Raw genomic sequence first — 26,850 nt, 5'->3', positions numbered from 1 at the left:
CGAGTGTTTAATTGCCATATGTACCAAAATGGATGAATAACATTCTTACTTGCAGCAGTATAACAGGTCTGTAAACGCAGTACCATAATAGATAACAATAAACACACAAAAAACAGTTCCATAAATAAAATAAAACAATATTAGTGCAAAAACCCCAATAGTAGTGCAAAAAAAAAGTACATATTTTTTTAATGGAAGTACCTAAAGCATTAAATAAACATTTACTGGAATGAAGATAGACACAAAAAGGTGGAGTAGCTTAGTGGGACAAGCAGCATCTCTGGATAGAAGGAATGGGTGACCCTTCTTCAGACTGAGTTATTCCAGCATTTTGTGTCTTATCTTCATTCTAATAAATGTTTATTTACTTTAGACAAAGGGTCTCGACCTGAAACGTCACCCATTCCTCCTCTCCAGAGATGCTGCCTGTCGTACTGTGACTCCAGCTTTTTGTGTCTATGTTTGATTTAAACCAGCATCTGCAGTTCCCTCCTACACATTTATTAGAATCAATCTGATGAGATAATTTCCTTTTCATGACCTTCCACCTGTGCTCTACCAATATTTATCAAAAAACATGCTTTTTCTGTGACGGTATGATGTACCAGCACCGCTAACATGCTAAACGGCATTATTTTGTTTTATGGCCATGTAACATAGAGGTCCACCACCGATTTCCCGGCAACTGGTGCTACGGCACCTCCCTTAATCCGGAAATAATTACGAGTGCACTTGAAATCCCCCCGGAAGTCCCCCCGAAAATGTGCTACCTAGGCCGGGTGAGGCCACCGATCTCGACCTCATCGGGACATCCGTGGCCAATCAATGGGTCTTATTTGCCAGATCTAAAAACCCGGCCCAGCAGGAGTTGGAAGATCCATTCCCATGGCTGACTTCCAAAGCTGACTTTGTGGGCTGGAGTCTCTTTCCTCTGTCGTGACTTCTGTTGATCTGGCAAATCGGATAATACAGCACGGCTCTGGAACAGAGGGTACTGGACTTGAAAAGAACCAAGGCACTTAATAGTGCACTGAGAATCTTCTGGCCACGAAATGTCTCAAACTTCTAACAATCAGGAAGAAGGGTCTCGACCCGAAACTTCACCGATTCCTTCTCTCCAGAGATGCTGCTTGTCCTGCTGAGTTACTCCAGCTTTTTGTGTCTATCTTCGACAATCAGGAAGGTCCAGCATCCAGCTTTACCAGCTGCAAGAATTGTGACGGCTTTCAATGTTCTTTAAATGTCTCTGGCATTCAAACGCCTTTTAAAACTAGTCACAATCAAATTTTGTCATTCAAGGAGTTCATTTTAAAATATTGAAGCAAGACCAGGCAGGTTGAGTGAAATAGTTTTTATTCACAGAAAACACAACCAAAACTCATAAAAACTGTGTGCCTAGTTGAGTTTACAAACACATCTCCTGTCGCTGGGAGGAGAGCTGACGTTTGACTAAAAGCCCGAGAACGAACCCCGCGGTCACGTGACCATGTGGACCAATGACGAAGGTTCTGACTACCCAGCCCCACCACTAGATGCCGCTACAATATTCTGAAAAATATATAATGCTATTTTGTAAAAACGACCTTAAAAATTGCAAATATTTTTAAAGTTAACTAAACTAGTTAAATTAAATGATGTGTCGGAAGGAACTGCTGATGCTGGTTTAAACTGAAGATAGACACAAAAAGCTGGAGTAACTCAGGGGGACAGGCAGCATCTGTGGAGAGAATGAATGGGTGACGTTATAGGGTCGAGACCCTTCTTCAGACATTAATTAAATTAATGACAACTTGGACATTGCACCAGGACCAACCAGGCTCAGGATCTGAAAGGTAATTTCCCCAGTAAATACAGGGGCACTGAGCAAAGTGAAGGTCTGCTTCTTTAACAGATCTATCAGTCAACAATTTTGGGACTTCTGCATTTGAAAATACATGTGTGGAAGTCCAACCTTGTTGCCATTTATGATTAGTTTAGTTTAGAGATACAGCGCAGAAATAGGCCATTCGGCCCACCAAGTTCGCGCCGACCAGCGATTCCCGTACACTAACACTATCCTATACGCTAGGGACTATTTCCAATTTTACCGAAACCAATAAACCTATAAGCCTGTATGTCTTTGGAGTGTGGGAGAAAAAGGGGGCACCCAGAGAAAACCCACACGGTCACCAGGAGAACATACAAACTCGGTACAGACAAGATCGAATCAGTCTCTGGCGCTGTAAGGCAGCAACTCTACCTCTGAGCCGCCGTGCCGCTCCTGATAGATGCCGCTTTTTCTGTGTACTTTTAATGGGGACCATCTTGTATCCTTTATTATGGATTTCTACCTCAAAATTCCCACAATTTCCATTTATTATGAACAAAATAAACCTACAATGTGCAGAACGTTGTTGATGTTTGAGGTCTTCCAAACAACAGCAAACTTGCTAATATGTCATTTAGCTAATTGTTGTACTAAATCAGTTATTGTCTAAATACTAGTCTTTGAATGTGTTTGCTTATATAGATGTTTAGAAGCTGATTTCCCCTGTAAGCTAGAAAATACTCAAAAATCACTTAATATGGTAACAACACTGAGAACACAGCACAGGAAAAGATCAAGAAATCCAAAATAAAGGATGAAAACAGTGGTCCCCATTGTGTCGGCGTCAGGTCAATAACCCAGCCCTTAATGTCATCAAGCCGAAAGAGTTGGTGTTGACCAAAGGATTGGAGAGGATGAAACAACCCTGACCTCATCAACGGAGCTGCTATAGAGATAGTTGACATCTTCAAGGTCCTTGGCATCCATATTACCAGCAACCTAAGCTGGTTACTTCACACTGTGCAGCTGAGGAAGCACAATCTGCCACAGGCAATGATGGTCCAATTCTTACATGGCCATCGTAGTCTGTTCTCACCTTCTCCATCATGGTCTGGTTTGGCTCAGCCACCAAGCACGACACCTGGAGGCTGCAGCGAATCGTCCGATCAGCTGAAAAGGTTATTGGCTGAAACCTTCCCTCCATTGATGAACTGTACACTGCAAGGGCCAGGAAGCGAGCGGGCAAGATCATCTCTGACCCCTCTCACCCTGGCCACACACTCTTTGAATCACTTCCCTCTGGAAGGCGACTCCGGACTGTCAAAGCTGCCACAGCCAGACATAAAAACAGTTTTTATCCTCGAGTAGTTGCTCTACTCAACAGCCAAAAATCTGTAGCCTCCCTTTGATCTGGTATTTTGTTGGTTCACATGCTTGATCAATGGTGTTTTATCATTAATGTTTTATTATTATTAATGTTTTCTGAGTCATTCGTAACCGTCACTGTATGTCATGTTGTTACTTGTGGGCGGAGCACCAAGGCAAATTCCTTGTATGTGAATACTTGGTCAATAAACTTACTTACTTACTTACTTACTAAATGCTGTGATCAAGAAAACATATCAGTGTAGTTACTTTCTTCGGTGTCCGAGAAGATTCAGCATGCCCACAATGATCCTCTCAAACTTCTACAGATGCGCTACAAAAAGTATTCTGACAGGATACGAAAACGTATTCTGACAGGATGCATCTCAGCCTGGTATGGCAACTGCTCTGCTCTTGATCACCTGACCCTGCAGAGTACTGAACACAGCCCAGTCCATCACAGGCTCGTCACTTCCTTTCATCTACATCTTCACAGTGCATTGCTCCAGGAGAGCTGGAACTATCTTCAAGGAGGCCTGTCACCCTGGAAATTCCTTTCTGTCTTATACCTTCTGAGAGATGACACGGGAGCTTGAAATCCTGAATATCCAGACTTAAAATAGACACCAAATGCTGGAGTAACTCAGAGGGTCAGGCAGCATCCTTAGCGAACATTTTGGGTCAGGAGCCACAACACATTCTCCAGGGATGCTGTCTGATCCGCTGCGTTACTCCAGCAACTTGTATCCAGCTTTGGTATAAACCAGCATCAGCAGTTCCTTGTTATTACATCATACCTCTTCACCACTGCTATCTGACTCCTGAATCAGTCATCTTTCAGAACCTTTCTCAGAGGTGCTGCTACATATTCTTATTCTTAACTCTACCTTATTCAGTTTTAATTTATTACATTTTAGGTTGTTTTGCACTACTTCAGATTACACTACAATCTTTGCATCATTCTGCTGTTTTGTATGCATCATTGTATTTACTTAGTTTAGTTTAGATTAGTAATACAGCATGGAAACGGGCCCTTCAGCTCATGCCGACCATTGATTCCCACTCCCTACGGGCAATTTACAGAAACCAATTAACCTAGTGTTTAAGAAGGAACTGCAGATGCTGGAAAATCGAAGGTACACAAAAATGCTGGAGAAACTCAGCGGGTGCAGCAGCATAAATGGAGCAAAGGAAATAAGTAACGTTTCGGGCCGAAACCCTTCTTCAGACTGATGGGGGGTACCAATTAACCTAGCCCCAAGTACCAATTAACCTAGTCACAGGAAGAACGTGCAGGAAAACAAAGTGTGTACATACTTTAGGCTTTTTAATTTAAAAATATTATGCAGCTCATTTGTATGCAGGTGTACCCATGTTGGGTGTTCGTAACTGGTACTGTACTCAAGGATATAAACATATAAACTTTAATTTTTTTCACTTTACTGAAATCTACTCATTTGCTTGATGATCCATTCGATGCTTTAAGTTCTTGGATATAAAGAATTTTGCACCCATGTGTAATACAACAGCATGAGGATATGCACATCTCCCACTGCTTGCATTTCCTGTATCTGAAAACATTGGGTTAATACCGACAGAAGTTACAACTTGTTTCTGCATGAATTTCTAACAAACGTTTGCAGGCACAGTTAATTTGAATTATATTCCTTGTGCACCCTGGAAAGATTTCGGATTACTTTCTGATGAGAATTAATTACAACTCATTATGTCATGTAAGTATCCTTGAAAATAGCCTGAGAAAGAATCGGGTCACAGCATGGATTTGTATAAATTGCAGCAGTTGAAAAGCACAAAGTTGCAACCAAAATTTGAATTTTGTATTTGGATATGCAAAATATAGGATCAGTACAATATTGAAGTCTACATAATATTATTATGACTTTATCACTTTGTGAAGGGGCTGTCCCACTGTACGAGGTAATTCAAGAGCTCTCATCAAACTCATGGTAAGCACGTATAATGTACGTAGCGGGTACTTCGGAGCTCGGGACGTCTCTTAGCGGCTCGTAACGCTAACGGCAGGTACTCGGGAAACGCGGTAAGCTCGTGAAGATTTTTCAACATGTTGAAAAATGTCCAGGAGAGCCCCGAGTACCTACGAGCGGCTATTACCGTAATTCTCCAAGTTCGAATCAGGGGAAACTCGGGAGAACTATTGAATTAGCTCGTACAGTGGGACAACCCCTTTATTAGCAGGGTTGAAAAGATAGAATATATTTATTACAAATACATTTTCAATCCAAACTAAATTCAAATTGTCATATTTTCAGCAATTTTGTTAGAATTTTTGAACAAAAGAGCATTTTGAATTTGTTAACAGTGTAAATGAATACTGCACGTCATCTAAATAATATGCCAATTGTATAACAGATTCAATGCAATATAAAAACAAGATGCTAAAAAATAACAACTTTTAACATTTAACAGGTTTTCTCAAAAAACAAAAATACACATTGAAACAGCAATACACTTTGTGTAGGAAGGAACAGCAGATAGACACAAAATGCTGGAGTAACTCAGCGAGCCAGGCAGCATCTCTGGAGAGAAGGAATGGGTGACGCTTTGGGTCGAGACCCTTCATCAGACTGAGAGCCAGGGGAGAGGGAAACTAGAGGTATGACAAGGTACAGAACAAACAGCCGGCACCAAATCAAAATACACTTTGTGCTGTGTGTTCTTGGTAACCAAGTTGCTTACACTATCATTTTCCAGAACTGGAACACTGACAAATATATATAAATCTACTTTGGAAATATTTTAATAATGTGCATAATAATGTATTTCTTTATTACTCCTAGTTAATTGAGTCAAAGAAAATGAAATCGCTGCAATGAAGCAGTATGCTCGTCTGCTGTAAGACAACTGCTGAAGGACCCCTGCCGTTTTTGCTGGTGAATTACATGAGAAGCTGCAGAAACCCTTTGATAGACTAATGCATTATCTGAACAATCTACTTGTGAATATTGAAAAGTATTAGCTTCCTCAGAGTAGCTGAAGGGGTAAGTAGAACTATTACTTGCAGCCAAGTAATCAAACAATACTGCTGGACATAGCTTTGGACCTAATATAGTACAAACACAACTGTTTTAACAATACAATACACAGTATTATGCAGTGTGAACAACCCTGCACTAATATTGACACAAAGTACTGGAGTACATTCAGCATCTCTGGGGAGCACGAATAGGGGACATTTTGTGTTGGGTCGTTCTTCAATCTGAAGAACAGAAACGTCACCTATTCATGTCCTCCAGGCGTGCTACCTGACCCGTTAGTTACTTCAGCACTTTGTGTCTTTTTTTTGTAAACCAGCATCTGGAGTCCCTTTGTGCCTGCACAAATACTGCATGTTCCAAACAAAAGGCAAGTTATGAGGAATGTCTTTAAGGAAACAGAGAGGCAAACAGGTGTAGTGAGGAATATTGAACATAAAACAGTACAGCACAGGAACAGGCCCCTTGGCCCACAATGCCTTTGCCGAACATGCAGAGAATAGTGTATTAGTTGCTGAAGAGTTACCATTGGTGAGATGCATTAATTACAGAAAGGGTTATAAATCAAAAGTGGAAGGACACCATTCTGCCATCAAGTCCATACTGTTCCATGTACTAACAGTCCAGCAAGTCCCACTCAGCCTCTCCCTGTCCCCCTGCAATATTTGTTCCCAGTATTTATTTATCTAGTTCCCTTTTGATGCTACAATTGAATCTGCTTCCACTAGCACTCCTGGCAGTGAATTTTTTTTTATCTTCATCTCCCTTTTGGTTCTTTTGTTATCACTAATCTATATCGCCCAGTTCTTGACCCCTGTGCCAATAGGATCTGTTTCTCGCTATGCACTCTGTCCATCTATTTTTAAATCTTCTATCAGATTCTCTGGTAAACATTCTCTGCTCAGTCTATCCACCTAAGTGAAATAGAGTCATAGAGTCACACAGCATGGAAACAGGCCCTTCAACCCAATTTTCTCATGCCAACCACATGCCCCATCTACACTAATCCCACCTGCCTGCATTTGGCTCATTTCCCACTCAACCTACCCTATTCATGTACCTGTCTAAATGTTTCTTAAATATTGCGATTGTACCTGCCTCAACAACCTCCTCCGGCACCTCGTTCCATAGACCCACCACTATGTATGAAAATGTTACCCCGCAGGTTCCTATTATGTCTCCCTGCCCTCACCTTAAACCTATGTCCTCTGGTTCTCGATTGCCCTAAATCTCCCATTTTGGAATCATTTTCATAAATCTCTTCTGCAACTCCTCTGAAGCCTTTACATAATTTCTATCATAGGGCACTCAGAACTGGACACAATATCAACTGTGGCTAAGTCAATACTTAATAAAGAGCAGGATCAAATATGCCTTTGACTATTGCCTCAACATGCCCTGCCATGTGTACATATCCCCATCTAGTATCCCACGTTGAATTGGTCCTTCTAGTTTGTGAGTTTGGAGAAGAATGAGAGGCCAGAAATAGAGGATTACAAAACAAGGAAAGGCAAGGATAACAGAACAGAGGGCAAGTAGTTTATTACCAGACACAGGTTAACCAGGAGCTAGTACAAGGAAGATGGTTTTGCTTTAGCTTTAGACTTACAGCGTGGAAACAGGCCCATCGGCCTCCGGAGTCTGCACCGACCAGTCATACACTAAAACTATCCTGCACACTAGGGATAATTTACAATTTTATTGAAACCAATTAACCTATTCTTTGGAATGTGGGAGGAAACCAGAGCACCCAGAGAAAACACACGCCGTCACAGGAAGAATGGTAGTCAGGATCAAACTAGGGTGCCTGTTGCTGTAAGGCAGCAACTCTACCACTGCACTGCCCATGGTGAATTGGACTCGGTGTAAGTAAGGAAACAGACAGGAAATATGGGTGGAAATGGATAGTCTTAATGATGCCACAAATGCATAGTCATACAGCACAGAAGCAGACCCTTTGGCCCAACTCATCCATGCCACCCAAGATGTCTCTCTGAGCTTGTCCCATCTGCCTGCTTGCAGAAGGCAGGAATGGGGTACTGATTGGGGATGATCAGCCATGATCACATTCGCTCAAATGGCCAAATGGCCTACTCCTGCACCTATTGTCTATTGCATTTGGCCCATATCTCTTTCAATCTTTCCTATCGACGCATCTGTCGAAATGTCTTTTAAACATTGTAATTGTACCAGCCTCCATAGTTTCCTCTGGAAACTCATTCCATATGCCCACACCCTTTGTATGAAGAAGTTCCCCTCAAGACCTTTTTACATTTTTTCCCTCTACCCCTAAATTTATGTCTTCTGGGTTTAGACTCCCCTGCCCCTGGAAAAGACTGTGACCATCCACCTTATCTACACGCATCATGATTTTATAAACCTCTTTAAGGACTCCTCTAAGCCTTCTACACTCCAGGGGAAAAGAGTCCCAGCTTATCTAGTCTCTCCTTATAATTCAAGCCCTCCCCCCAGTCAGACAAACATCCCTGTGAATCTTTTCTCCACCCTTCCACTTTAATGCCATTCTTCCTATATCTGGGTAACCAGAAAAGGACATAATACTCCAGGTATGGTTTCATCAATTATTTGATACATGATGTCCCAACTCCTGTACTCAGTGCCCTGACTGATGAATGTAAGTATGCCAAAAGCCTCTTCACCACTCTATCTACCTGTGTCACCACTTTCAGTGAACTATATACCTGCAACCCGAAGTCTCTCTGTTTGACAACCCTTATAGGGCCCTATAATTTACCGTGCAAGAGCTGTCATAGTTTAACAAACCAAAATGTAACTCCTTGTTCTTGTCGAATTTAAATTCCATTTGCCATTCTTTGGCCTCTTTCCCTAATACGCCTAGATCCCATCTTGGATACCATTCATCGCTCTCCACTACATCATCAATTTTGGTGCCTTTCACACTCTACTAACCATGTTCACAATCTTGTCATCCAAATTGTTAATATAGATGCCAAACAACACCCAACACCAGTCCATGCGGCACATCACTGGTTAATATTTTGCTCTTAACATACATGTGGAATCTCTTAGGGTTCTCCTTTAGTTTAGTTTAATTTAGTTTATTATCACGTGTATCAAGGTGCAGTGAAAAGCTTTTGTTGCGTTTTAACCATTCAGCGGAAAGACTTTACTTTAACTGTCCAAACTATCTCATGTCTCCATTCTTCCCCCTCCTAATCCCTGTCTAGAGTGCAGTCCTACGTCTTTTATAGTCCATATGGGATACGCTTGAGTCTGTACCTGACGTACACCTCCTTTTTGACCAGTAGCTCAACATCCCGCATCAGCCAGGTTCCCTATTGCTGCCAACTTTGCCCTTCCCTTGAGCAGGAACACAATGTCCCTGAACTCTCCCTATCTCATTTTTGATATGGGTCTGAATCACATCTAGGTTAAGAGACAAGACTGTTTAATTGTGATATGTACCCATCGAGCAAGCAATGACATTCTTACTTGCAGCATAACAGGTATGTGAATACATTACTCATGAATAACATAATTACCAAAAAATAAAATAAAAAACAAAACCCTAATATTATTGCAAACAAGCCCAAAGTCCTTCAGGTAACCAAGACAGTTCATGGTTCATAGTTCAGTTAGTGTTTGCTATATTCAAGAACCTATTGGCAAGAAGCTGTGGAGGTCACGACTTTCGGGTTCAAACATCTAAAGTTCAAAGGTCAAAATTGCTAACTGTTTAGTTTAGTTTCTGGAAAGAGATGAAGTTGGTGGCTGTGATGAAATATTTCTGCTTGTTCAGTGCAGGATTTCAGATGTTGAGTTTGACAAGATGGAGACAGAGAAAGAGTTAAGAGGAGAAGCACTGAGGTAGAGCTGTCGTCATTAGAGGAACCTGACCTTGTGTCTGATAATGTTGCTGGAGCGTAATTTTAAATTAAAACTCAAATTAGGTTTATTAAAAATACTTTTAACCTTCCTGATATAGCATTGTGACCTATATTTTTACACTTTATATTTCTGCTTTGCAGTAAGAACATAAACAGTACAGGACAGGAACAGGCTCCTTGATCTACAATGACTGTGTCAATTATGTTACCAAGTTAAACTAAACTTCTCTGCATGCATGTGATACATATTCGTCCATTCCCTCCATATCCTCGTGCCTATCTAGAAGCCTCTTAAATGCCACTATCGTATCTGACTCCACAACCATCCCTGACATTCACCACTCTGTATAAAAAAAATTACCCACACATCTCCTTTAAAGTTTGACCCTCTCATCTTAAAGCTCTGCCCTATAGCCTTTGACATTTCCACCTTGGGAACAATGTTCTGACTGTCTAGCCTATCTATGCCTCTCACTGTTTTATATACCTCTATCAGGACTCCCTCAGCAGCTGACACTCCAGATAAGTTTGTCCAACCTCTCCTTATAAACTCTCCTTATATCTAATACCTCCTAATCCAAGCAGCATTCTGGTAAACCTCTTCTGCACTTTCTCCGAAGTTCTCCACATCCTTCATGCCATGTATTGTACACAATACTTCAAATGTGGTCCTATAAAACAACATGACTTTGTGTATAGGATGGCCAAGTGAATGGTTAAACATTGTTTAAATCATCCCTCTCGAGAGTGGTACTGAGACAGTCACTCCAATGCCAATACTGAGGAGCTTCAGATTTGGGAATAATCACCTAAGCCATTGGTAGAGGAAAGGTCCCAAAACTGGTGGCCATGGAAAGTCTCTTTCAGATGCATATTTCACAGGGGTTTTCTTCAATAGCCCTCAACATTGTTTAATGGTCCTCTGACTCGTGTCATATTACAAAATGCTATTCTTATTTGTTATCTTATTCTTCAAGGTATGACAAAGGAATTCAAGCAAACAATAATGCAATGTAATCACTTAGGAAGGCAACTATCAGCAGTGCATTGTATTGCACACTTCTCCAATGGTCTTGCAGCGGCTCCAACCGTTGCTTTTGTTCCCTTTCGAATATTCAGGACATTTGTCTCTCTTTACCTATTATTTGATAGGATACTACATACATTTAACTTTTTTTCCCCCAATTTTGATTTAACTGCAGAAATAATGAAAATAAAACAACAATTTGGTTACTGTTATCATGTAGACTCAATATTATTATTGTAACTTACTGACAGGTGCTATTCACACGATTTGGTGTATCTGTATTGGAGTTTGCACGTTGTCCTGTGAACACATAAGGTTTCTCCAGGTGCTCTGGTTTCTTCTGACCTCCCAAAGATGTGTAGATTGGTAGGTTAATTGGCCATTATAAATTCTTGAATATGTAGGCTTGTGTCAGATACTGGATGGAATTAATAGGAATGTAGGGAGAAGAAAACGGGATTAGTGCAGATGGTACCCTGATGAATCGTACGGACGGTGGGCTGAAGGTCTTTTTCTGTGCTATATGGGCCTATGACTTGGGAAAAGAGCAGAATTATAGGTAATGACTGTCAGAGGCAACCATTAATTGTATAAAATGCCAGAAAAGGCCAAATGTTTTCCAATTGTTTGTGCTATTTTTCTATTTCAAATTTTTCTCAATTTGCCACAAAATAATATACCCAAAAACCTTTAGATTCATGCTATCTTGATTAAAACAAACATTTCCTATTATTATAATTTGAAGAACTAAGGGAAATGAATAAGAAGTAAAACCTACTAGTTAGCATGGATGTCATATTTCTTTAGTGCCAAAATCGGTTTATTTTAGTGGTAGTCGGCTCGAAGGGCCGAATGGCCTACTCCTGCACCTATTTTCTATGTTTCTATGTTAATAACTGTGCCCAAAAAGGTTAAAATAATTAAGCCAAACAACTGGTGCCAGAGAAGAGGTTACGAGAGCACAGCCTCTCTGTGCCTATGAGCTGTCTGTAAATGCACAAAGAGCAGCAAGAAATAAATTAATGATTGGTTTAACACAAATCCATAGCTTTGCACTACATTTGGGATAAAAGAAGGAATTTTGAGGGAAAGAAGATGTGGGATATTTCAAATAAGAACTGATAATCCATCCCAAGGATAAGCCACATTGATTTGGACAAAAGATCGATAGTTCCGTTCATAAGAAACCTCACCCTATAGAAAATCACGTCACAAAAACAATTGTGTCAAAACTGTTTTTGCAGGATAGAAACGTCAAAGACTCAAGCGCATCGCTTTATGTTTTGTTTAGTTTAGTTTAGAGATACAGAGCGGAAACAGGCCCTTCAGCCCACTGAGTCCACGATGACCAATGCTATCCCGCACACTCACACTATCCTACACACGAGGGATAATTTACAATTGTACCAAGCCAATTAGCCTACAAACCTGTACGTCTTTGGAGTGTGGGAGGAAACCGGAGATCCCAGAGAAAACCCATGCAGGTCACGAGGAGAACATACAAACTCCGTACAGACAAAACCCGTAGACAGGATCAAACTCAGGTCTCTGGCGCTGTAAGGCAACAACTCTACCACTGCGCCAACGTGCCACCCTAAAGCAACCCGGGAGATGCCGGGATTTAAACATGGGACCTCACACATGCCAAGCGCGCTCTCCACCAGTGAGCGGGGAAAAATTTAAAACCGATGTGAAAGGCCCTTTATTTTAAATATATAGAGTGTGGTGGTCACCTGCAACATGCTGCTTGGGGTGGTGGCGGAGGCAGATACAATACTGACACTTCAGATAGGCATGTGGATACTCAGGTAATGGAGCAACACAGAGCATGTGCAGGGAGAAAATATTAGTTTAACCTGGCATCATGTTCGGCACATACACAGTGAGCCAAATGGTCTGTTCCTGTGCTGTCCAGTTCTATGTTCTCTGATCCAAATGGGTAAAAGGGTAGTAGGGGCTTTTCAGACTCACAATAACAAAGTAATTTTGAGAAGGGTCCCGACCCGAACCGTCACACATCCTTTATCTCCTGACCCGCTGAGTTACTCCTGAGATAATACCTGACCCGCTGAGTTACTCCTGAGATAATACCTGACTCAATGAGTTACTCCAGCACTTTGTGCTTGTCTAAAGTAATTTTTCCCACAGGAATTTCAAAAATAAATGTGTTTAAATATCTATACATTTATCGTGTTACTGCAAGCTGAATATACTAAAGGTTGAATGAATGTTATATTCTTCATTCGAGTATGGTTACACAAACAAGCAAAGACTGCTTGTCATTTTCCAAAGTAACTCTTAAATGGACTCCTGTGGTGAAACTGGCAGCCTGTGTTCTTTAGAGACAATTGTGTCTGATTATTGTCGGGAAGTTACATGTACACAGGGTTTTTTCTTCCCAAGACAGCATTTTTCTGCCTGTCAATTTCGAAAGTAACTCACTTTCAACTCCCGCAGTGAAATCGGAAACCTGTGTCGGTCTGAATAATGGGAGGCGAGATCCTGATTGAAAATTTCTCCAACCAATTCAGCTCATATAATATAAATAATGTTAAAAAATTCTCATTACATCCAATCCATGTTGTGGAAACATGTGTTGAGGCAGAAATAATAAAAACATGAACTGCAGATACTGGTTTACCAAGGAAAGTCACAGAATGCTGGAATAACTCAGTGGGTCGGGCAGCATCCCAGGAGAACAGGGATAGGTGACGTTTTGAATCAGGACCCTTCTTCAGACTAATCAGGAATGCACTTCTGGCGGTGGTAGTTAAGGCAGATATGAGAGAGGCATTTAAAAGACTTTTGGTAGGGCATATGGATATGCAGGGAATGGAGGGATATGGATTATGTGCAGGCAAATAAGAATTGGTCTTGGCATTATGTTCAGCACAACAATTGCACTGTACTGTTCTGTGTCTGTGTTAATGTCTATGCAGAACCATTTACTGTCTATTTTTATCTTTCTCATCAGTTGCCCCATATATTTACTCTTTTCTTTTTATATTAAAAAATCAACTCCTTAGTCTTACCTTGCTCACTTCTAAAGTGATTGACATCCCGATTTATGCAGTGTCCAATATTACAATGTTATCTTGTGGCCTATAAATAACTGCTCCCGATATTCCCTGCTATTTGTTTTTTCCTATCTCAACCCAGATTTAGTCTAATTTTGCTGAACCAAGATAATTTCCTCCCACTGTTTTGATCTCCTTTCTTATTAATAATACCACATCACCTGCTTTGCCTTTTTTTTTGCCTGCCGTTCCTAAATGTCAAATAACCTTGAACATTAATCTCCCAGCATAACCTTCTCTGCATAAATGTTGTGATTGGGAGAGGAGTAGAGGGGCAAGGACAGAATAACCGATGGCCGTGAAGATGCTCAGCAAAAGAGCTGACAGCTGGTGAATCTATAACCCTGACCTAGCTGGCTGTCAAAACAATTCAATTTATCAAATGTTGGAAAACATTCAAAAATAGTTAGAAATTACTAATGTTCGATGGGTTTTAACAGACAAGTGCAAAGTGATGCTTTTTGTGAGTTAAACCATGCTATAACTAAACAATGAATGGCAGAGTCTGAATGGCAGAATCATGGGAAATGTTGTTAAACAGCAAAAAACAAATGATCTGCTGGAGGAACGGATCAATCGGCATCTGAGGGGGAAAGGAATTGACAAAGTTTTGCGTTGAAACCCTATATTAGGACTGAGAGGAGATATGGGGGAAAACAACATTCTAAAGGGAGGGGGAGTAGTGAGAGAGGGGCAGTTGGATGATTGGTGGCCCGAGGAGAGGTGATAGATGAGGGACAGATGGAGTTGAGTATATCATTATGAGAGGCAGAGGGATGGTTGGGAGAAAGAGGCAGAGGAGGCAGACAGAAAAAGGCAGATGGAGGCAGACAGAAAAAGGCAGATGGAGGCAGAAGAGGCAGACAGAAAAAGGCAGATGGAGGCAGACAGAAAAAGGCAGATGGAGGCAGGTGGGGGGAGGTCTCATCTCCTGTCACCTCTCCTCTAACACTTTCCATTATCACCTTCCTTACCTATCAGATACCAACAATGGCAGAATGTATGTTCCGACTTAACAACCTTCCAGCTGTCTCCTCCTGCACCTTCCCCTTCCCCCCACCTGACTCCTTATTTTTGTCTGCATCTATCATCTACCTGCCTCTTTATTTGGAGTGCACCTTTCTCTTTGCCCCTCCCCTCTCCTCCCCAGCTCCAAATGCCAGTCATCATTCACCTCTTCTCTGTCCACCTACCTACTGTCTCACCACACCCCCTATCCTCTTTATGCTTGCTATCTTCCCTCTCCACTCACAGCCCTGATACAGGGTTTCAACCTGAGAAGTCGATAATGCCTTTCGCCCTACCTGTGCTGCCCAACCCATTGCGTTCCTCCAGCAGATAGACACAAAAAGCTGGAGTAACTCAGTGGGTCAGACAGCATCTCTGGAGAAAAGGAATAGTCTACGTTTCGGTTCTGAAGAATTGAATTGAATTGAATACCTTTATTGTCATTCAGACCTTACGGTCTGAACGAAATTTCGTGCCTGAAACGTCACCTATTCCTTTTCTCCAGAGATGCTGTCTGACCCGCTGAGTTACTGCTGCTTTTTGTGTCTATCTTCGGTTTAAACCAGCATCTGCAGTTCCTTCCTACACGAGTTCCTCCAGCAGATTGCTTGTTGTTCCAGCTTCTTCAGTCTCTAGTCTTGTTACTCGTAACTAGCACCTCGTGGGACCTTGGGGTGCAAGTACATAGCTCCCTGAAAATGGCGACACGGATAGACTGGTGAAAAAGTCATGTGAGATGCTTGCTTTCATAGGCTGAAGGAGTTGGGACATATTTTACAATTGTACAAATCGATAGTTAAGCTGCACTTGGAGAACTGTGTGCAGTACTAGTCACCATACTGTAGGAAGCTAGAGAAGGTGCAAAAAAGATTCACAGTAAAGATTCACAAAAATAGTGTGAAAAGATTCACACAAATTCTAAGTGGCTGGATTACAGAAGTTCAGTAAGGGGAGACCGAATAAGGTGGGCCTGTTTTCTCAGGGGCAAAGGCAGCTGAGGGGATATGTCACAGAGGTTTATAAAATCATGAGAGGCATAGCTAGGATAAATAGTCAGTCTTTATCCCAGTCTAGGGCAGACTAAAACTAGAGGGCATAGGTTTAGGGTGAGAGGGGAAAGATATTAAGGGAATCAGAGGGACAAATTTGTTTTTGACAGAAGGTGATGAGTGTGTGGAATTAACTATCAGGAGAAATTGTACAGGCATGTACAATTACATCATTTAAAAGACATTTGGACAATTACTTAGATAAGAAAGGTTTTGCAGGATATGGGCCAAACACAAGCAAATAGGCCTAGCTCAGATCAGCATCTTGGTCGTCATGGGTGACTGGGCCAAAGGGCCTGTTTTCGTATTGTATAACTATGAATCTATAATCTATGAAGTGTTTAATTTGTTGAAAATGCTTACAATTTGAAAAAAAAAATACACACTGAGTTACGATTAATTAAAATAAAATGTAACTAAAATTGAGCCTGGTCCCTTATAACTGCCGTTCAACTCAATATTAACGATGCTCTTGCTCCAGATCTATGTTGCGGGTTGTTTGAACAAATTTCTTCACAGTTTATAATTGAATTAAGTCAGGATTGGGCCGCACGCACAGATTCCCTGGCAAACAACTGCCTGGATGTCAGGATCTTCAGTGTCTGAATGCATAAAATTCTTTACTTTCTGAACCTTATGTGCGATACGTTCAGTGCGGAACTATCAGGCCATAATCCATGAAATAAAAAGACACAAAATGCTGGAGTAACTCAGCAGGTCAGGCAGCATCTCTGAGGGAACATGGATAGGTGATGTTTCAGGTCAAGGCCCCTCTTCAGAAATAAGGTCAATGCTGGGAATTAAAGGACTTTACATTAGCATGTTAATCTTGATAATCTTGAATTGTTTTTGCTATTGTGTTAACTTGATGTTTGTATTAAATTACAGTGGATAGACTTTAATGGGCTGTATACAACGTTATCCTTAACCTCCTGTCCCACTGGCATGCTGCAATCAATTTAATTGACGAGCTCGTTAGACCTATCGGTTGTAAACAACAGATCCTGCTTATCTGCTGAATACATAAGTGGGTTTTAAAATATACACAATACTCTGGTACGTATACTGCTCTTGGGCCATTTCCCATATTTTCACTATAGCATTAAAATGCAAGTGTGATTAAATGGTCAATTTATTATTAGATTGTTAAATTCAAAATTATGTTATTATCCCAGTGGTAATTAACAGCCGTTTAGCAGCGATTCTCTATTCTTCTGATCCATTGCTACAAGTATAGTGTGAATTTGATGAGAAAACTTTTTGAAACGTTTTGCATTGTAATTCATACAGTTATAAAAATACTATAAAAGACCAAACCTTCTGCTTTACTCTAATTGTTCTTTAAAAAACACTTTACATTTCACAGTGATAAATTAAGGCCCATCACCGTTCATAACTTCTGGTAAACAATCTTTCATGTATCTAATACTGCAGATGGAATATAGTCTGAGGAAATATGAAGTTTGTTAAGAAAATAGAAAGATGAAGTACTTTCAGATATTTAATCTTATCCGTTCATTGGTTCACTTTATTCAAACAACAAAATGAAAATATTATTTTTGGTTTAAATCATACATTAGCCATGACAATGGTACAATGGTCTTATTACCATACTGGTAAGCAATTGGGCTTAGCCACCAAGAGTCATTCCATGATACTTCCATGAATATCAACGACTTTCACCATCCAGCAACATTATATTCCATCTGCCATATTCATGTCCATTTACTCAACAACTACGAATTTAATTTTTGACTGTGTCTTTGGTTGCACTTCAAACTTTGGATTTGACGCCATGTGGAAGCAGGCACTTCATACAGTGTGGAAGCATGCACTTCGGCCCAACATGCCCACACCGACCAACATGTCCCATCGACACTAGGTCACCCTCTGCTCTTTGTTTTCCACCTGTTAACCAATCCTCAGGACATGCCTGTGTATTGCCTCCAATACCATGCCACCCAAAACCCTGTTAATATCTCCATAGCAAAAGATGCCAGAATTTTCCTAATAATTATATCACACAAACTGGTCAACTTTTACAAGATTTCATTATTCTTCCTTTAAATAAGTACTTCATAATCTCTGGGATTATTCACAAATCTATGTAGTTTTGGACATAACAATCAGTGATTCCATTCCTCCCATTGCTGCCGCCCAAAAATAATAGGATCAGGTCCTGAGGTTTATCACCTTTTAATGTCATTAATTTATCCACTACTAATTTTTGTAATGATGCTATAATGGCAGTTTTTACAACGTTCTTAAAGTCCAACTTCGATAGCCATTAAGTATCGGAGATGATTCGGAGGTATAGCCTAACGCACTCACGACACACGTAAGACAGCAAAGATGAAAAAGAAAAAGGATTTCTTGATTAATCCCTTTAAAAAAAAAAGTAATACAAAACAAAGAAATATCATAACATTCCGTTCTTAATCGCTGTTCCATTCACATCATATAAATCACATAAAAGCTTCTTCTTATAAACGTATGTCATCTCGTAACATGTGTGTGTCGTGATCATGCTAGAAAACTAATTCCCTTCATTCTCCTTTTGTTTTTCAGGATCTTCAGAAATACTTTCAGCAATCTCTTTCGTTTTACGAGCAAATAGCAATAACTTTGTTTTAGCTTTAAGAACCTAAGCTACCACATTCACCCTCTTATTCCAAGATGAAAATAGGTAATTATGTCATTTGTTATGTTCGATGAATCCATAGCAATAACATTCACTGTGACGTTTTGTTTAATTTTTGGAACATTAGCAGAGATTTTCAATCCCAGCTCAAGCTTTGGCCATTCTCTGTCTGGCTTACAGAGAAACTCTGGTCCATTGATCCATCTCTTATTGCTTGAGACGCGATCTGCTGTTAATCCTCTAGAAGCTTAATCCACAGGATTTTCCTTTGTATTAACATATTTCCGCTGTGATACATTAGTAGTTCTCCTTGTATAAGAGATTCTGTTTGCTACAAATGTTAGAAAACGCTTGTTCTCATTGTACTTGTTCTCACAAGTCCTATCAGTCCAGAACATAGATTTCTCCAGCTGAGGCTGTAGTTCTTTTTGCAGCATTATGTCAACTTTAACAGCTAAGACTGCGGCAGTAAGTTCCATTCTGGGAATTGTCATTTGCTTCAATGGTGCCACTCTGGCCATTCCCATTAAGAATGCAACATGTACTTCATTGTTATCATTTTCCAGTCTTAGATATGAAACAGTACTGTAGCCACCTTCACTGGCATCTGAGAAATGAGGCAGCTGTGCACTTCTGATCTTACCAAAGCTTGTAGGCTTCATGCACCGGTTCACTTTGAATTCTGAGATCTTGTTGAGATCTGCTAACCATTCTGTCCATCGATGAGAGGAAATTTGCGTTATACTCTCATCCCATCCAAGATTTTCCTTACAAAGATACTGCAAAATCAACTTGGCTGGCAGTGTAAATGGTGCAAGAAATCCCAAAGGGTCGTAAACAGAACCAATCACGGATAGGATACCCTTACATGGTCGCTCTTGAATCGCGATTCTGAACTTGAACACATCTGTTTCAACGCACCAGTGCAGTCCCAATGCTCTTTCCATTGGCAAATTGTCCTGGTCATAATCCAACTCCCTGGTCTCCTTGGCTCTTTCATCTAGTGGAATGCTTTCCAATACAACACGGATGTTGCTGATCCACTTGGATAGCACGAATCCTCCCTTATTACAAAGAGAAGTCAGATGTTTCACCATTTGAATTGCTTCCTCTTCCATAATAATAATAATAATAATGTTGTTTATAGGGACAGTGCATATTAATGAACATTTGCATGTAAATATGCGAGATTGTAGCCAATCAGTAGCTAATTTCCGTCTCTAGTCCCAGGCAAAGGTAGGTGAAGTGTCTTGCCCAAGGACACAACGATAGTACACACTCCAAGCAGGATTCGAACATCCAAAAGACATGGATTTTAAACAATCATCCACATATAAATTATTCTTTCCTGTGTTCTTCACTACTTCTGGAAAGTGAGCTTTATTGTCTTCAGCAGTCTTCCTTAATGCAAAGTTTGCACAACTGGTGATGACACTGCTCCAAAGAGATGTGCCTTCATCCGGTATTCAACGAGATCTTGTTGTATATCACCATCAGGCCACCATAGGAATCGCAAATACTCAATATGCTTTTCTGATACTTTGACTTGATGAAACATTGCTTTAATATCAGCCATCAAAGCAATTGGTTCTTGTCTGAATTTAATGAGAACTCCAATGAGTGAGTTGGTAAGGTTTGGACCTTGCACTAGTTGACAGTTAAGTGATGTTCCTTTGAAGACTGCAGCACAGCCAAAGACCACCCTCAAGGTCCCTTTCTTTGAGTGATACACGCCATGGTGCGAAATGTACCAAAGCTCTCCATCAATTCGATTCAGCTGGTCTGTAAGTACCATTTCGGCATAATCATTGTCAATCATGTCCTTTAGGAAAGATGTATATTCATCATGAAATTTTGTATTCTTGCCAAACTTGCGTTTCAGATTCTGGGTGCATTGCTCTGCAATGCGACGATTATTCGGCAGACTAACACTTTCTTGTTTGAAAGGTAAGGCTAGACAATAATGTCCGCGTATCATCTTTACTGAGCGATTCATAATATCCAAGAACTTTAACTCTTCTCTGGACATTTCTTCTGATTCCATGCTGGTACTTTCATTCAAGTCATGATTGCATTGCTTGATCAATAGCTCGTCTAATTTAACAGTAGATATTTGATTAACAACAGCAGCAGCAGGGTGGTTATTCTGGTTCCTGCTTCTGTAGTTGCTTCTCAAGGAGCCATAGATAACCCATCCGAGTAGGGTTCTCACGGCAAATAGTCCATCCCCTTGACTGCTGACAAACTCTTTTGGTTCCAATGCCTTCAAAGCATTACTGCCGATAAGTAGGTCGTTACCAGAATTTATTCTAGGTATCTTGACATCCTTCAAGTAAGGCCATGGTTTCAAGTCTTCTTGCATAGGTATATTTAGATGAGAAATAGGCATGGTCTCATGTGTAAACACATCAGATAGTTGTATAAAATTGTCTTCATCCAGACTAGATACTTCCATACCTGTAATATGATGACTATCACAACATTTCTCTTCATTCATGGTACGCAATAGAATCTTAGTCTTTCCTGTGATGTCCAGCCTTCTCATCAAGCTTTCTGTGCAAAAGGTAGCCGAGCTCCCATGATCCAAAAATGCATTGGTTTGCAACACTGTATTCGCTTTGCTGCTCCTTACCTTTACTGGTAAGATGGGGGAAAATACAGGTTTGTACCCTGGCCCCAATATGCGCATTTATCTGAGGTGAGGAACAGCATCACTTGTAGCTGGCTTCTCCTTCTGTTCCATTTGCTCCAGCTTCTTTTCCGTATTCTTCTGTTCAGTATGAAGTAATTCAGAATGATCTTATCTGCACTTATTGCAAGTCATACGACTCTTGCAGTCTCTAGCCATGTGTCCTTTCTTTAAACATCCAAAGCAGATTCCCTTCTCCTTTAAGAAGTCCATCTTTTCTTTATATTCCTTCTTCTTGAATTTTCGACACCAATTTATGGTGTGACCAACCTCATCACATGACAAACTGAACCCTTTTTGCTTAATAGTGGTTGCATCTCCTTTCATTCCTTCTGTTGTTTCTACAGGTGTTACAGCGGTAGCAAAACTGCAAAAGATCCTGATCTTCCTTTTGTTTTAGGAAAAGTAGAACCTTTGACAGTTGTAATTGGTTTAGGATCTTGAATACTCCCATAGCGTAAATTTGACATTAACCGTACTTCCCTTTCCATGAAGCATGGTCTCTCGATTGCCATCTTCCTGTGTCAGACCTGCTTTATCCCTCCACTTTTCTCTAAGCCTATTGGGCAGTTTTAGAATGATAGTTCTCATATTGCTAACAACATTAATTTCCTCCATGTGGTCGAGATTTCTCATCGCGCTACAACAACCTCTAAGAAATATCGCAAACTCATGCAATGCCTTCACATATTCTGCCTTGTTAGCTGTCCAAGCATAGGCCTTCTTCATGTATGCATTAGCAATCTTCTGTTCGTTACCAAAATGTTCTTTAAGCAATTTTCTTGCCATTTGATAGCCCTCCTCCGCAGACAAATTTCGACAACTTATTACAAGCTGCTTTGCATATCCGCTTGTGTAGTGCTCCAGAAACCGTAAGTGATCTCTTTCATTAGTAGTTTTCATTTCCACTCCTTCGTGAAACGCTATTATGAAAGTTTCATATTGCAAAGGACCACCATCATACTTAGGAATTTCCATTGGGGGTAAGGTGGAAGAGAGATTTTGTTGAGCTAAGAGCTCGCTGATTCCTCACCATTTCGTAGAATTGACTGGCTGGGCGCAGATGGATGAACAGGCCTCTGAAAAGAGAATTGTTCTGGGTAAGTTTTGTCACGAGTGCCATAACCAGTTGTTTGTCCCTGGTTGGGTGCAGATGAATAATAAACAGGCTCCGAAAATCTTGGCTTGTACAAGCCTGTGTATAGGGCCTGTGAGAAGAATGCTGGGTCACTGGCTTATTACGAGCCTCAACAGACAGCCCAAAAGTTATTTGCTTCGGTCTAGCTTCTTGTTGCTGAAATGAAGTTTTGTCGCCCATCCACCCACTCAGTACTAGTTCTGAGTCATGCCAGATATTCTCAGGCTGTAGGTTTGATTTAGCTGCTGTTCCCAGCTTAGCAACTCCTTCTTGGACTAAGGAACTCTCCTTCTGAGTTATTCTCGAGCTGCATCTTGTACCTTGACCTTCCAATATCTCACTCCTTGTTCCTGCAACTACCAGCCTCGTGCCTATTTCCAGCCGTTCCTTCTCCTTCCTCAACTGCCTTCTTCGTTCCTCGGACTCTCTCCTCAGCTGTTCTTCTTGTTCCTCAATCTCATATTTTTTCTCCAAGGCGGCAGCCTCTAGCGAGAGAGCAGCTACTTCAGCTTCCATTTGAGCAGAGACCCTTGTCGTTGAACTGGCTACAGAACCAGATTTATGTCTTGATCTTCGTGTTATGACATTTGAAATACTATCTTGAGGTGTAATTTCTTCTTCCTCTTCGACACTTGTTGCAAAGCACTTCCGACTGTTGGGTTGCGCAAGTTCTTCGATTTCAAGTAACCACTTCTTCACATACTCTACAAAACCATCAAAAAATTCCACTCTTTCTTGTAACCACTGGGTGTGCCTTTCGAGTTTTCCCTCAGGCAGTTGTAAACCCAACAATGAGGTTTTCTTTTCTCCAACCTCGTGGCCGAGGCTGATTAATTTCTCCAGATTAGATTGCACCATCTTCGCATTCTCATCTGATTCCATTAGTTTCTTCTGGATTTCAATTTCCTTGGCTCTCTGCTTCCATAACTTGTTTCTTTCCATCTGGCATCTTTCCAGGAAGGCTGCTTCTCCCTTTTCAGTGCACTTGGTTTCTCTCTTTCCATATCTTCTCTCTCCTGCCTCCACGGCTCCCTCTGGTGGCGATTCTTCATACTTACCTGTCTTTGGCTCCATGAGTTGGTGTACCCTTGGCTGACTGCCAGATCGTTATACGTTTAAAATACAGCCTGTTCCGCTTCTTCAAAACAATCATTCTTTCAAAGGTTTCCTTAGCCAGAATATTGTAAACATTCAATGGCTGAGCACGTCTTGTCAAAGTTCAAAACATAATTATTTCCAAGGTCATGACTCAGCACTGGATGCTTATCTTCAACTTACCGTAAACAAGCCTCCTGGCTGTTTTCAATATTTCTGCAGGCTGTCCCTTTAAGGATTGGTTGACGTAATAATGTTTCGACATAATGACGTGTTCACGTAAGACATTTGAAATACTATCTTGAGGTGTAATTTGCTTCCAGACTGAAATTCAAAAGTATCCGCAGCTGTTCTTCAAACAATCCTCAGGAACATCGGCTAAAGTTTGAGATTTTCAAGGTCGCTTCAATACAGCATTGTAGCTTATCTCAAGGCTGTTTTCAAGTCTGCAATAGCGGCCTTTTAAAATAAAGCCTTGTCGGCTGTTCATAAAGTCTTAAACTACAGCATTTTGCTGCTCGTTACTCATGATCTGGTCCGTCTTCAATCTTCGTGGCTTCTGATGACCCAGGTCCTGACCGTGTCAGTTGCCTGTGAACAGCAGATTCTTTGATCCAGGATTTAAACTCTAATCTCTGGCAAAGATTCAGCTTCTTCTTCGGTTCCACTGTTGAATCAGTCTTTGGCTTACTACCTCAAGGGAGTAACAGTTTTCTATAATGGTATAATGCTATAATGGCAGTTTTTACAAAGTTCTCAACGTCCAACCGATAGCCATTAATTATCGGAGATGATTCGGAGGTATAGCCTAACGCACTCACGACACACATAAGACAGCAAAGATGAATGTTCCAGACGTAATTTCTTGATTAATTGGGTTTTTTATTGGAGCAATACAAAACAAAGAACATTCCGTTTTTAATCGCTGTTCCATTCACATCATATAAATCACACAAAATCTTCTTCTTATAAAGGTATGTCATCTCGTAACATGTGGGTGTCATGATCATGGCAGAAAACTATTTCCCCTCATTCTCCCACACCAAACTGAAACTTCTAATCTGAGAGTCTGCGCCAGACTCTAACAAAAGAACACAACCTTACTACGTATCAAATCCCAGCTACAAAAGTACAGGCAGATAAAAACTAAAACTAAAAATATCATATGATAATAATACTGACTTAAACCTAATGGCTCCTACAGTTGCTATGTCCTTGATTAGATTTGTCATTATTGTTTCATGCCTTAAGCTACAGTGCATTCAGAAAGTATTCAGTATTCAGAAAAGTATTCACTTTTTCTACATTTTGTTACGTTCCAGCCTCATTCTAAAATGGATAAAATTCTTTGTTTTTTATCATCAATCTACACACAATACCCTATAATAAAAAAGTGAAAACAGGTGTTTAACATTTTTTCACAGACTTGTCACAAAGCCACTCCTGCGTTGTCTTGGCTGTGTGGTTACGGTTGTTGTCCTGTTGGAAGGTGAACCTCTACCCCAGTCTGAGGTCCAGAACGCTCTGGAGCAGGTTTTCATCAAGGATCTCTCCGTACTTTGCTCCGTTCATCTTTCCCTCGATCCTGACTAGTCTCCCAGTTTCTGCTGCTGAAAAACATCCCCACAGCATGATGCTGCCACCACCATGCTGCACTGTAGATATGGTATTAGCCATGTGATGAGCGGTGCCTGGTTTCCTCCGGAATGGACACTTAGCATTCAGGTCAAAGAGTTCAATCTTGGTTTCATCAGATCGGGGAATCTTGTTTCTCATGCCTTTTGGCAAACCAAGCAGGCTGTCATGTGCCTTTTACTGAGGAGTGGCTTCCGTCTGGCCACTCTACCATAAAGGCCTGATTGGTGGAGACCTGCAGATATAGTTGTCCTTTTGGACATTGTTCTTATCAATGCAATGGCCTTCCTTTAATAAATGTGGAAACCTCATACTTACTGTTTTTTGGGAGGGAAATTGTAAGATTTTTTTCTGTGATCTGTTAATTCTCTTGGTAACCCTAGTTGGACTACTTTTCCTATTTGATAGGCAAAAAGCTGTAGTAACTCAGCAGTTCAGGCAGCATCTCTGTAGAAAAGGAATAGGTGATGTTTTGGGTCAAGACCCTTCTTTGGACTGAGAGTCAGGGGGGAGGAAAACAAGAGATATGAAAATGTACAGAACAAATTAATGAACGACCCGCTGAGTTACTCCAACTTTTTGAGTCTATCTTCAGTGTATATCAGCATTAGCAGTTCCTTCCTATACTTTTCCTATTTCTTTTGCCACTGAAGGAAAAATAAGCAAGAAGAGGTCAAGGCAGAAGAGTATGGTCCTCATCATCTGAGGGGTGGCATGGTGGCACAGCTATAGAATTGTTGCTTTACAGCGTTAAAGATCCAGGTTCAATCCTGACTATGGGTGCTGTGTGTACGGAATTTGTACGTCCTCTTTATGAATGCATGGGTTTTCTCTGGATGCTCCGGATTCCTCCCACACTCCAAAGACAAACAGGTATGTAAGTTAATTGGGTTTGGTAAAACTGTAAATTGTCCCGAGTGTGTAGGATAGTGCTGGTTGGTGTACAGGGTGATCGCTGGTCGGCATGTTTGCCCGAATCCATATGCCTGTGATGTTGCTGCTGTAAGATTTCCACTGTAACATACCTCACCGTACTTGTGATTATAACAGTGAACTCGACTCGGATTTTCATTTTAACAAGGAAAGAGAGACTCTGTTCATTCATGAGCTTTCATTTCTACCACAAATCCAAATTTTTACCCTTTTTCTCCCCTATTATTACTAAAACTGAACCAGTCTTTGCACCTTTAACACTGCTTGATCTTATGCAGAACCTCCACCCCATTGCCAGAACTGGATATGAAGGAAAGAACTGCAGATGCTGGTTTAAATTGAAGGTAGACACAAAATGCTGGAGTAACTCAGCGGGACAGGCAGCATCTCTGGAGAGAAGGAATGGGTGACGTTTCAAGTCGAGGCCCTTCTTCAGACTGAAGAACTAGGTAGTTCTATTCACATAATTCCACCTGTCTATTCACTTTACTCCTACATTTTTG

At 40.8% G+C, this 26,850-nt stretch overlaps 1 protein-coding gene across 1 annotated transcript in view; it reads right to left on the bottom strand.

The window, feature by feature from the left end:
* Window positions 1-26,850, bottom strand: part of myo3b (myosin IIIB) — a 398,335-nt gene that overhangs the window by 172,322 nt on the left and 199,163 nt on the right. The gene's annotated exons all lie outside the window — the stretch shown is intronic.

The sequence above is a fragment of the Amblyraja radiata genome, chromosome 7 (assembly GCF_010909765.2).
Source record: "Amblyraja radiata isolate CabotCenter1 chromosome 7, sAmbRad1.1.pri, whole genome shotgun sequence".
Lineage (NCBI taxonomy): Eukaryota > Metazoa > Chordata > Chondrichthyes > Rajiformes > Rajidae > Amblyraja > Amblyraja radiata.
Note: the sequence above shows the minus strand (reverse complement) of the source record. Positions and strands in the feature narration are given on the sequence as shown.